The sequence below is a fragment of the Phyllobates terribilis genome, unplaced genomic scaffold (assembly GCF_046119375.1).
Source record: "Phyllobates terribilis strain yellow unplaced genomic scaffold, ASM4611937v1 Scaffold_11__3_contigs__length_659146591, whole genome shotgun sequence".
Lineage (NCBI taxonomy): Eukaryota > Metazoa > Chordata > Amphibia > Anura > Dendrobatidae > Phyllobates > Phyllobates terribilis.
Window position 1 is genome coordinate 156436299 of NW_027362771.1, and position 12325 is coordinate 156448623.

The following is a 12325-nucleotide window of genomic DNA, read 5'->3' on the forward strand; positions in this document are numbered from 1 at the left end:
TTTTGGCATTCTCCCAATTTGCTATATACTTCAGCAAGATATATTTCAAGTTTCTCTGGAACTTCATCTTTACAGTCAAGCAGATAGACAACTGTATATCTTGAATAATCATCAATAAATGAAAGAAAATATCTTTTCTTTCCATACTCATTGGACCACAAATATCTGTGTGTATTAAGTCCAGAAGCTTTCCTGATTTTGGAGTACTATTCTTAGGAAAGAATTTTTTGGACATTTACATTTCATTGTCTGATTACACAGATCGACTGTAATACCATCAGCAAGTTGTTTTTTAACTATCTATCTTATTGCTTCAGGGTCTCTATGTGTAAGACGTCGATGCCATAAATGGATACAATTCTTGTGCGGTTCATGTATAGCAGTGTATACACTTTCCTTGCATTTTAGCTGGTACAACTCATCTTTGATTTTTCCTTGTGAATTCATATACTGACCATTAGCCAAGATCACTGTCTCTGATTTTCCTTGGTCAAGGTTAGAGAAGAAGCTTCTGTCATTAGTCATATGACTAGTTGCCCCAGAGTCTATACACCATGCATGCTTTGATGTAATTGCATTAACAATAAATGCAGCTTGAGCACTTAAAGTGTCATATTCTTCAGTAATGGCACTTTTAACCCTTTGATGATTATTTTGCTTTTTCAGCTGATTCATTCTAACTTTCCAGACTCTGCAAGTCAGCCTTTAGGTGCCCTGATTTCTTACAAACAAAACACTCACGTGTTTCCTTCAAATGACTTTTATTTTTGGGTAGATTTTGGGTTTTTAAATCAGATTCTGCTTTGGATACCCCACTGCTGCTTACATGTTGTCTCTAGTTTACTGCACTAGGTAACTTTATGTTTAGTGTACTATGTAGGTACACTTCTATATATATATATATCAGTCAATGTCACTACTATCATTTAATGCCATAAGCCTGCTTGATTACTTATCTTTTGGTATGCTGTATGATTAGTTGTAGACCTGCTTGAGCTTTGGTGCCACCTATTGGCTTGTTACCATGCATCACCCGCCTACCTTTGTACTTTACTTTTTCTATGTTGTATCTTTGTATCTAATAAAATTTGTGTCATTTTTTAATTTGAGTTCTGTGTGCTCAATTTTCTCTTATACATTCCAATGAGTTTGCATGCGCTGAACCTTTTGGTTGCTTGTCCTACCTATAGGTACTGGATAGATGTCTATTTCTTAGGTTTACATATTGATACCTTAGCCAATTGCTGTACTTTTGATTTGCCCAGTCTTCTGGCAGTGGGTCAGGTCTATACTCCTGTATGTATTACCTTCTCTTATCAGCAACATCTTTAGCTTAAATTTCCATGATTGGTAGTTCTGGTTAGTCAGATTTGGCACTGTGAACTTCACATAGTTGCTGCTGGTGACCATCTTTGCTTCTTCTTGTTTGTACACTATTGTTCTCTCTCTTCTGGGCTGTTCTCTGGGTCTTTGGGTTTCTGGACCCTGAGTCTCTGGGCACATAACCTGTTGTCAGCGGATTAATCTCTGTACTGTCCAGCTGTTCAACAGTGAATATATATTTATTCAGGAACAAAGATAACACAGCTTACAATTGGTATTTCTTATAGCTTATGATCTTAACATCTTGTCTGTCGGCTTGCAAAGTGAAAGTAATAATTGTGACGCTGAGTCACTTTACACGGCCAGGCCGTGAGACGGAATAGTCAAGGAGTCCGGAGTCAAAGCCAGGAGGGTACGTCATAAGCAGAGGTAAGAGGCAAAGACGTAGTCAGGTAACGTTCTGTAGATCAGAATACCAGGAGGAAAGCAGATCAGAGCAGAAGGGGTTAAACAGACGGATGGTCAGAACAAGGTCGGGCAACAAAAGATCAACAAACAGAACTCAAGGCACAGAGAACAAACCACACACTAGCTGAATGTAAGTCTGGCAGAGATCTGGGGGAAACAGCTCAGTTAAGTAGCCAGGCATTCAGCTTGAATAATGAACACCTGTTGATAGCCAGTGCCTCCCAGTCACAGGTTGGACAGCTGAGCTGTCAATCACCACACTGACAGCTATTGCACGCCCCTGTACCAGATTGGATGGTCGAGCTGTCAATCACAGTACTAACAGCTCCAGCATGCCCCTGTACAAGATTGGACAGCTGAGCTGTCAGTAACTGCATCCCAGACACAGTGAGGGGTGGAACCGTGACAATAATGTGCTACAGCTACACACACAGTGAACAGGAACTTGCTGAAATTATTTTTGTTTTTTTAACAATGCATTATTGGCAATTTAACACTATTGCTGGAAACAGAAATACACGCACTATTAAACAGTAGTAAATAGCAGATGATACAATATATACAATAATTAGCATTATTCCAACAAGATGGGATATGGTTGATCCGTATGGGATCCATTTTTTTTTTGCACACCCATAAATTTGAATAGGAGCGTTTCATCCGATATATGGAGAAGACTAGTGCATTCTGTGATTTATTTTTTTGCGTGGACATTCGGTCCATGTAAAAAAAAAAAAATGACAACTGAACAGCCTTATTGAATAACATTGGTCCAAGTGCTGTCTTTGTAAGGTCAGGTTTTTTCAAAGACAACGCTCGGACTGAAAATACGGTTGTATGAATGTGGCAAAATATTGAGAGCGAGCATAATCCTCTACTCCACTGTGTTTCTGTTGATGATATTTTAAGGGTTGTAAACAATAAGAGACTACAGGAAGCGATAGGGCACCACAGGCTTGTGGAAAGCAAGGGAAATGCCACAGACCTGTAATGTGATTTAGTATTGTGGAGCATCCAGTTAAATTTTAACACTTATGCCATTGTGCTGGAATATCTCCTCCACTCTAGAATATCACACAATGGATCAGGGTACCCTTAAAATGATCTACCATTCTATCAGACATTTATGTTATATTCTATAGATATGCCATAAATGGCATAAGTTGGTGATACCTTTCTAAACGATCACTCTAGTTAAAACTGGAACTGTGTTATGCCCAGTGCAAAGTCTGAGAGAAATGCAAATTTAGCAGATTTTCTCGTATTTAGCCAGGAAATTCAATCCACATCAAATTTATTTGATGTAATTCAAATGAAGAATGAAAGTATGAAGAGAAGACCGGAGCCAGAGTGGTTGCCTTAGAGAACATGGGGATTACCAGCAAGGTGAGTATTATATTTGAGTTGTATGAGCTGTACCTTAATATATCTGCATTACAAGTTAAAATTTGATAAATCAGTCATGAGGTTATTATGTCAGCCTTGTATGCTGCTAGCAGTAGATAGTATTGTTAGCATTGTCTTTGTTGAGTATAGATGGCATAACCAATGCACATAAATCACTATACATTATGTTAAATGAAACCTGTCAGGACGACTTTACTAATCAAATAAGTAGAATTGGATGCGCTAAATGTCACTATATGATATATAAGTAGTTGTATCCTACCTGAGAAAATTACTGAAGATTCTCAGCCTCTGAAGTAGAGTGGAAAATGAACCAGGCTCATTTGTGTCACGTTCACCTGAAGAATGAGCGTTTGACAGCAGAACACAGGGGGTGCTGCTTGAACGATGGATCAAAGTCAGGAACACGCTGGTCTGGCGTGTGTAGCAGCGGAGTTGGGGACAGCCGTCAGGGAGTCCAGCAGGATGTGCTGCTCTGTTCCTAAAGTGGCGAAACTGTGAAGGAGTCTGCAGAATAGGTAGATGCACATGGTGAGCTCCACCAGGGGAGCAGTCCAGGAGATGTGCGCACGTCGGTGGAAAACCACCTAGAGCCGGGTAGGTGTGCCAGCCGGTCACACCCACATGATTGCTGAGTTCAAGGATGATTGCGCCCGATATCTGTGTGACGTCACAAAAGCTGTGGGTTTCTCTGGAGGGAGATGCACCTGGCGCTAATCTGACGCTTTTCTGAGGCCACGGCCTCCTTCGTCAGGGATTACAGGCATCCAGCGCATCCTTGTATTTATAGGTGGACTAACAGTATAATTAATTGTAACTAGGATGAGATAATTAACCCCTTTACAGACTGGGGCGTAATAGTACACACCAGGCTGTCACCCCCTGTTCAGCGCGGGCTCCGGCGCTGAGCCCACACTGAACCAGGCACATGTCAGCTGATTATTACAGCTGACATGTGCCCGCAACAGCCGCGGGTGGAATCGCGATCTACCCGCGGCTATTAAAATCTCAATCTCTGACAGCGGCATTTAACAGCGCCGCGTCACTTACCCCGCCCATCGGTGACCCCGTCACGTGATCGCGGGTCACTGATGGGTGGGCATGACAACCCTGGGTCTGCAGCAGACCCCAGTGGTTGTCATGTACTGATCGCTATGAGCGCCACCTAGTAGTCGGTGCTCATAGCACAGGAGCATTTCTGCTACATAGAGGTGATCTGCCCATCGCCTCTAGAATTTCCATCTATTGTCTATTCCATTTGCACAACAGCATGTGAAATTGATTGTCAATCAGTGTTGCTTCCTAAGTGGGCAGTTTGATTTCACAGAAGTTTGATTTACTTGGAGTTATATTCTGTTGTTTAAGTGTTCCCTTTATTTTTTTGAGCAGTGAACTTATTTTCCACCAAAATTTGAAAAAAAATTCTTTCCAAACAGACAATGTGATTTTCAGGATTTGTTTTCTCATTTTGTCTCTCATAGTTGAGGTCTACCTATGATGTCAATTACAGGCCTCTCTCATCTTTTTAAGTGGGAGAACTTGCACAATTGGTGGCTGACTAAATACTTTTTTTCCCCCACTGTACTAGATGTAGTTGTTTTGATATGAGATGTATTCATTTTTGCATCAACTAATTTGAGTAAAACTGAAGATTTTGTAATGAAAATTATATTATTAAATTTACTTTCATATTGTGGGTTAACCCCTTCACGGCTTTTGACGTAAGTTTACGTCCTGATCGGGAAGGGGTTCACGACCTATGACGTAAACTGATGTCATGGCAATCGTATGGGCACAGGAACAGTGCCCGTGCGATCACTGCCGGGAGCTCAGCGTAAGTAATAGCTGAGACCCAGCTGTCACTGTCATGGGCGGTGCCCGCCCCGCACCAGTCCTTTTGAATTCTTAAATGCCATGATCGATATCGATTGCAACATTTAGTAGACTGTGAAAGGGAGGTGGCTCCGTCTCCTATCCGATTGGCGCCCCCATGACAGCATCACAAGGCCCGATCGTTGCCATGGCAAACTGAGGTCATCATGACTATGACCTTGTTAGAACTTCCCAGGAGCATGGTCTAAGAGGCTTCTTTCTGTCAGTGCAGCACTTCAGATATATTGCATTGCAATTGATGCAGCAAGGAATTAACAAATATAATGTACCACATATCAAATAATAGACACATCACCGATCCCCTCACACCACTACAACGCGCGTTTCGCTGCCACTTCGCCAGGGACTGAAGTTGAGGGGATCCGGCATGATATAAGTAGGGCAAGAACAGCTGTGAACACTTACAATCAAGAGACGCCATGTTACATGGCACCACAACTCGTGCAGGCTCTCTACCGGTCCACGCAAAGGAAGTCGGGAGTCGCGTCACGAAGTGTGACGTGAGTCACAGTTCGTGACACGGTGTCCCTGGAAGCCAATGCAGCAACCAGGCGGACGCATGCACAAGGCAGTGCACAACGCTCCTGCAGCCATATTTAGACAGGGAAATGTCCAGATACAATGTCGCAGCTTGTGCAATACCGCTGTATCGCTACACCAACAGAACAGATGTTTGTGCAAAGTAGTGCATAGCATGTATGCAGTCATAAAGAAACGGAAATAACAACACGTATAATATACGATGGGAAGGGAAGAGTAAAAAAACAAACTATTTAGTAAGCAGGAAGGCTAATAATAATAAAAGGAAAAAAGACAAAAAACAATGAGACTGGTATGTAATAATGTTAACATGAAAAAACATCATGAAGTACAAAATAAGGTGTGATGTGTGAAAGGAATGATATGGTGTGATGTGTGAACGAAATAATGTGGTGTATGATGAATATAAGGATGAAAAAGAAGTGAAGGTGAATGCAAAATTGGTGGAGTGAAAAAAAGTGAAATGTCAAGGAATACAGTGAATGTAAGGAATAAAGAGAAATAAAAAGGGAGTGAAATATGGGTAAAGGGCAAATCAATATATGAGGAAAAACCAAATATAGGGGGTGGGAAAGGAACAAAACAATAAAACAAGTGAAAAATGTGAACAATATATAAAAAAATTAAGTGAGTGAAAGGGGAAAAAAAGGGGGGGGGTTAGTGGTTGACAGGAATAAATGAATAGGCCAAAAAAGGGGAAAGAAAATGGTATAAGGAAAGAAGTAGAGGGAGAGGGAAGGGGAAAAAAAGTAGCGGGGGTTGCAAAGCAGAAGGAAAGGAGGCTGCAAAAAATGATGTTATTGCTAATATAACACTGCAGAAAGAGAAAAACATGATTTCTAAACAATTGATTGCCCAAAATACATCAGCCGGAAACCTATACACTGCCAATGAAAAAATAAAAATGAATATAAATAGGAAAATAATTACCAGGCAAAAAGTGTTTATTACAAAAAACTGGAGAAACCCCATTGTTCATTCAGACCTCTAGGAGTCATACATTTAAGAAGAGTGATCCATTTGCACTCAATTTGTGCCAATTTCTTCTCAGGATATATCCGATCAATCCCTTTAATCCTCAATAAATGTTCCTGGTTAGGATGATAATTGCGGAAATGTCTGGCAAGAGGTTTTAATTTGGAGAGAGCTCCAAAATCATCAATTGGAATTTTTACTGCTGCTTTTATATCCTTGATGTGTTCGAGAGTACGAACACGCAATTCATGAGTTGTCATTCCCACGTAGTTTAAACCACATGGATAAGTGGCCTGATATATAACCATAGATGTACAGCAGTTGATAAAATGTAAGACTTTAAACTCTCATACATGCCCAGTCATAGAAGATATTAGTCTTCTCCAAATGCCTACAGGCTTTACAGGTCCCACAACTCCAAGAACCCCATTTGGGACCCTTGGAACCAAAGATTAACGTCAATCTGGGGGAAACATGATGGCTGTGGACTAATAAATCACCCAAAGTTTTATTGCGTTTAGCAGTAATCAAAGGTCGATTTGGTAACAATTTACATAGGGTAGAATCTTGCTGAAGGATGGGCCAATACTTAGTAATGATACTAGTCATTTCACGCCATTTAGAATGGTAATTGGTGATAACACGAACATGTCCATCTGTCTCTTTCTTCTTTTGAGAAAATAATAAGGTCTGTCGATCCGTATCTTTGGTTTGAATACACGTACAATGAATGTTGTCCATCTAGTAGCCACGTTGTAAACATCTGGAAGTTAAATCACGTGCTTGGTCTTCAAATGATTCATCTTGGTTGCAAATGCGTCGTGCTCTTAAAATTTGTCCGGTGGGTATGGCCCGAATGACATGACTGATTTTGTGTGTAAAAACGCATTGACGCCAGTTTTTTTCCGATAGTCATGTGAAGTTGTCCACAGCTATCTACTGAAATTCCCAGGTCCAGAAAATCATTAGAATCTTGTTTGATATGATGAGAACGTTTGATATTCATGGTGTTGTTGTCCAAGTATAGCAGAAATTCTTTCAGTTCACTGTTGGAGCCCAGAATATCATCAATGAACCTTATTCATGATATTACTGCAGCTGATGAAGTGTGTTCCATGTTCTGCACATATTCATGCTCCCAAAGGCCAAGAAAAAGGTTGGCATATGATGAGGTGAAGGCTGCACCCATAGCCATGCCCCTTTTCTGAAGAAAGAACCAATTTTTGAAGACAAAATAATAGTGTGTCAACACATATTCCATTAATAGCATCAAAGTGCAGTATATTATATGGAGGACTATGGGGAGTGCATTATACTATATGAAAGACTATGGGGAGTGTATTATACTATTAGGAGGACAATGGGAAGTGGAGTACACTATATGGAGGACTATGGGGGAGTGTATTATACTATATGGAGGACTATGGGGAGTGCATTATACTATATGAAGGACTATGAAGAGTGCATTATACTATATGAAGGACTATGGGGTGCATTATACTATATGGAGGACTATGGGGTGCATTATACTATAGGAAAGGCTATGTGGGGGCTATTATATTTGGCATCAAAGTGCAGTATATTATATGGAGGACTATGGGGAGTGCATTATACTATATGGAGGACTATGGGAAGTGAAGTACACTATATGGAGGACTATGGGGAGTGCATTATACTATATGAAGGACTATAGGGAGCATTATACTATATGGAAGACTATGTGTTGGCTGTTATAATATTTGGAGGGCTATTATACTATATGAAGGACTATGGGGAGTGTATTATACTATTAGGAGGACTATGGTGAGTGTACTACACTATATGGAGGACTATGGGGAATGTATTATACTATATGGAGGACTATGGGAAGTGAAGTACACTATATGGAGGACTATGGGGAGTGCATTATACTATATAGAGGACTATGGGAAGTGCAGTATACTATATGGAGAACTATGGAGAATGCAGTATATTATATGGAGGACTATGGAGAGTGCATTATACTATATGAAGGATTATGAGGTGCATTATACTATATGGAAGGCTATGTGGGGGCTATTATAATATTTGAAGGCCTATGTGGGAGCATTTATACTGTACTGTCAGCTGAAGCTCCCTCTCCCATCATTTTTCCTTTGCGTCTGACGTCTCAGTGCAGCAACTGAAGTCAGGAGTATTGTATTTTTTTTAAATTAGTGAGAACATTGTGATGGCCAGAATACTTTATGGAGGGCTATGGGGAATGCATTATACTGTATGGAGGACTATGGGGAGTGCATCATACTATTAGAAGGACTATGGGGAGTGCAGTAAACTATATGGAGGACTATGGGGAGTGCATTATACTACACGGAGGACAATGGGGAGTGCATTATATTATATGGAGGACTATCGGGAGTGCAGTATACTATATGAAGGACTATGGAGAGTGCATTATACTATGTGAAGGATTATGGGGTGCATTATACTATATGGAATGCTATGTGGGGGCTATTATAATATTTGGAGGGCTATGTGGGAGCCTTTATACTGTACTGTCAGCTGATGCTCTCTCCCCCATCATTTTTCCTTTGCATCTGATGTCTCAGTGCAGCGTCTGACGTCTCATCGGGAGTATTGTATTTTTTTTAATTAATGAGAACCTTGTGGTGGCCAAAATACTTTATGGGGGGGCTATGGGGAATGCATTACACTATATCGAGGACTATGAGGAGTGCATTATACTATATGAAGGACTATGGAGTGCATTATACTATATGGAGGACTATGGGGAGTGCGTTATACTATATGAAGGACTATGGAGAGTCCATTATACTACATGGAGGACTATGGGGAGTGAAGTATACTATATGGAGGACTATGGGAAGTGCAGTATACTAAATGGAGGAGTATGGGGAGTGCATTATACTATATGAAGGACTATAGGGAGCATTATACTATATGGAAGACTATGTGTTGGCTGTTATAATATTTGGAGGGCTATGTGGGAGCCTTTATACTGTATGCAAACAATTATACAGTGTGAAGGTTTGTGTGGGATCCATCATACTGTGTGGAGGCCAATATACAGTGTGAAGAGGTCTGGGGCTATTATACTGTATGTAGGCCCATTATACTACATAGAGGGCTGTGTCGGGGTCATAGTTGGGGGATCAAATTATTTAAGGGCAATTTGATCAAATTATTTAAGGAGAAAAGATTTTTTATGACTATTAGTGCTTTGTTTTGTTTTAAATGTGTTATTTATGAGAATGTACTCAATTGCAAACCTAACAGTGAGGGAGTTTGAATTGGTAGGGCATTGTTTACTTGTTAAACATATCACTAATTTAATTAATTCTTGATAACAGGGCTATTTTCCGTTTTTGCGTTTTCATTTTTTTCCTCTTCTTCCAATATCTTCTTTATTGTTCTGTCAACATATTCATATGAGAGCTTGTTTTTCGCAAGATGAGTTGTACTTTTGAATTATACCATTCATTTTATTATGTGATGTACTGGTAAGCATGGAAAAAAAAATCATATATGGCAAAATTGGGAAAAATGTGCAATTCTACAATTTTTTTATTTTTTTTTATTTAACATGTTGACTATATGTTAAAAATGACCTGGCAACAAAATTCTCCATGTCAGCATGATTACTTAGGTACCAAACATGCATTGTTTTTTTATTTAAGTGGTGAAAAACTAATTTTGAAAAAAAAGTTTTCTTGTGTCACCATTTTCTGAGATCAGTGACGTTTTCAATTATTAGTTGATGTAGCTGTGTGATGGCTTATTTTTGCTCCCTGAGCTGACATTTTTATTTATACAATTTTGGGGTAGATACAATATTTTGGTAGCCTCATTTTGCATTTTATTGCAGTGTTGCGATTGCATTGCATTGCTGGATATTACAAAAATCAGTCTCCTATCAACATCAACCAGAAGCTGCTGTTCACAGGAAAACTGTCATGACAGGCGCGGGGATCTTCAGTAGACCCCTGGCCATCATGGGAACCCATTGGCGCCTCACAATCATGTCATGGATTTCCCGTGGAATGTCGCGCCACCCTGCTAATGTGCTGTAATAGGTTGACAGCTGCGGGTGGAACTTCACTTTTAGAGACAGATGATTGCTGATTATCAGAGCCATCATCTGCCAAGAAAATGTTGGCTTAGTTCAAGAGCATGTATCAAAGTTAGGGAGGTGGTATATGATGTAACTGCATGTCATATTTCAATAACAGATTAACTATGTCCAGATTGCTTTAAAGAAAGTTCAGCCATGAACTAACATTACATGAGTGATGCATAAAAAAGTATACAATTGCAAACCTAACAGCAGGGGAGGTTGAATTAGTGGAGCACTGTTTACTTTTAACAAATATTACTAATTTAATTAATTATGCAAGCAGTGGGGCTAAATAAAGGATTGCTTTAAGAAACAACAATTATGTGCAAATTACATTACAAGTAAAAAATACTTACCAGCATTATTAAATGTAGAAGATCCACACTCATGTGATGATACCAAGACATTATTAGGTTTTGAACTTGGTAAAATATTAAAAATAAAGTGCTACTGCCACAAACTTCTCAGTTCACTTCACCACACTACATCACACCCAAAGCTCCTTTTCCTGTGGAGTCACAACCAACTGTACCTGAGTTTTATGAACCAACAAAGCAGCAAAACCTGGTACTTGCATTTTTGCTGCTTTTTTGCACTTACTCATTGCATTCTATGGGTGAAAAAAACACAGCAAATGCTGAAATAATTGACACGCTGCAGTTTTCAAATTCAGTCTGGAAAAAAAGCAATTGTGTGCATGAAATTTCTGAAATCTCATAGCTTTAACTGGTACTGTTAAAGCAGAATTTAATTTGTAGCAAAAATGCAACATGTGAACATAGCCTTGCAGGTAAGATATGTTTACACTGAGTTTTTTTTTTACACAAATGTTGTCATTTATTACATAAAAAAATGCCTACAAACCGTCACTTGTTTTCAGCGAGAATTCTGTTTTGGCAGGCCCACAGAAGAAATCTGCGAGTCAGCTTCTACCTTGGATTTCTGCAGCAGATGGCACTGCATATGCCGTGTGAACAAACCCAAATACAGGATAAAGATCCATGCCATACATTGTGTTTCTGTGGTCTTCAGCTGTGCTAGATGCTAACCACAAAAGTTATTAAGAAGTTAACCAAAAACTTTCTCCCAAAAAAGCAAGCAAATTTCCAACAATTAAATTAAAATCACCTTCTAACCTAGAGACAGGACGTTAACTTTGGGGATTGTTCATCCCTGAATAGATATGCAAAAACTATGTGATGTGGGTACATACATTTGTGGTCTGAGGTTCTGTATAAAGGGGTAAGGTTTGTGATCTGGAATAAGGGGATCTGATCTACATTAAAGACAGGATTTTTTTCAATTTAAACCTAGTGCCTCCTCCAATTGCCGCTGTTTTATGGATTCTGATATAGTTTTTATTTTCTGTGCCCCTCCATTCCAAAGTTATGCCACTCGGTAATAAAGATGCAAATTTTCCCTTCAGCCTAGTGCGCATATATCACAGAATTTCTGCATGGGTGTTGGCTTTTTTCTTTTTCTTGACACTGGCCAATCAAAACACAGCTGCATCATTGAGGGAGGAAAAGGCCAAAAAAGAGGATGACAGCTGCAGCTTGGCTCAGCGTGTTCTACTGAGATGAGATTTGTCTCACATGAACATGC

At 39.7% G+C, this 12325-nt stretch overlaps 1 long non-coding RNA gene across 1 annotated transcript; it reads left to right on the forward strand.

The window, feature by feature from the left end:
• The first annotated feature begins 1646 nt into the window (after window positions 1–1646).
• Window positions 1647–12035, forward strand: LOC141165043 (uncharacterized). Its single transcript, XR_012251039.1, has 3 exons — window positions 1647–1752; window positions 3061–3177; window positions 11621–12035. It is a non-coding gene; the product is annotated as an uncharacterized lncRNA (long non-coding RNA).
• Window positions 12036–12325: the final 290 nt, after the last annotated feature.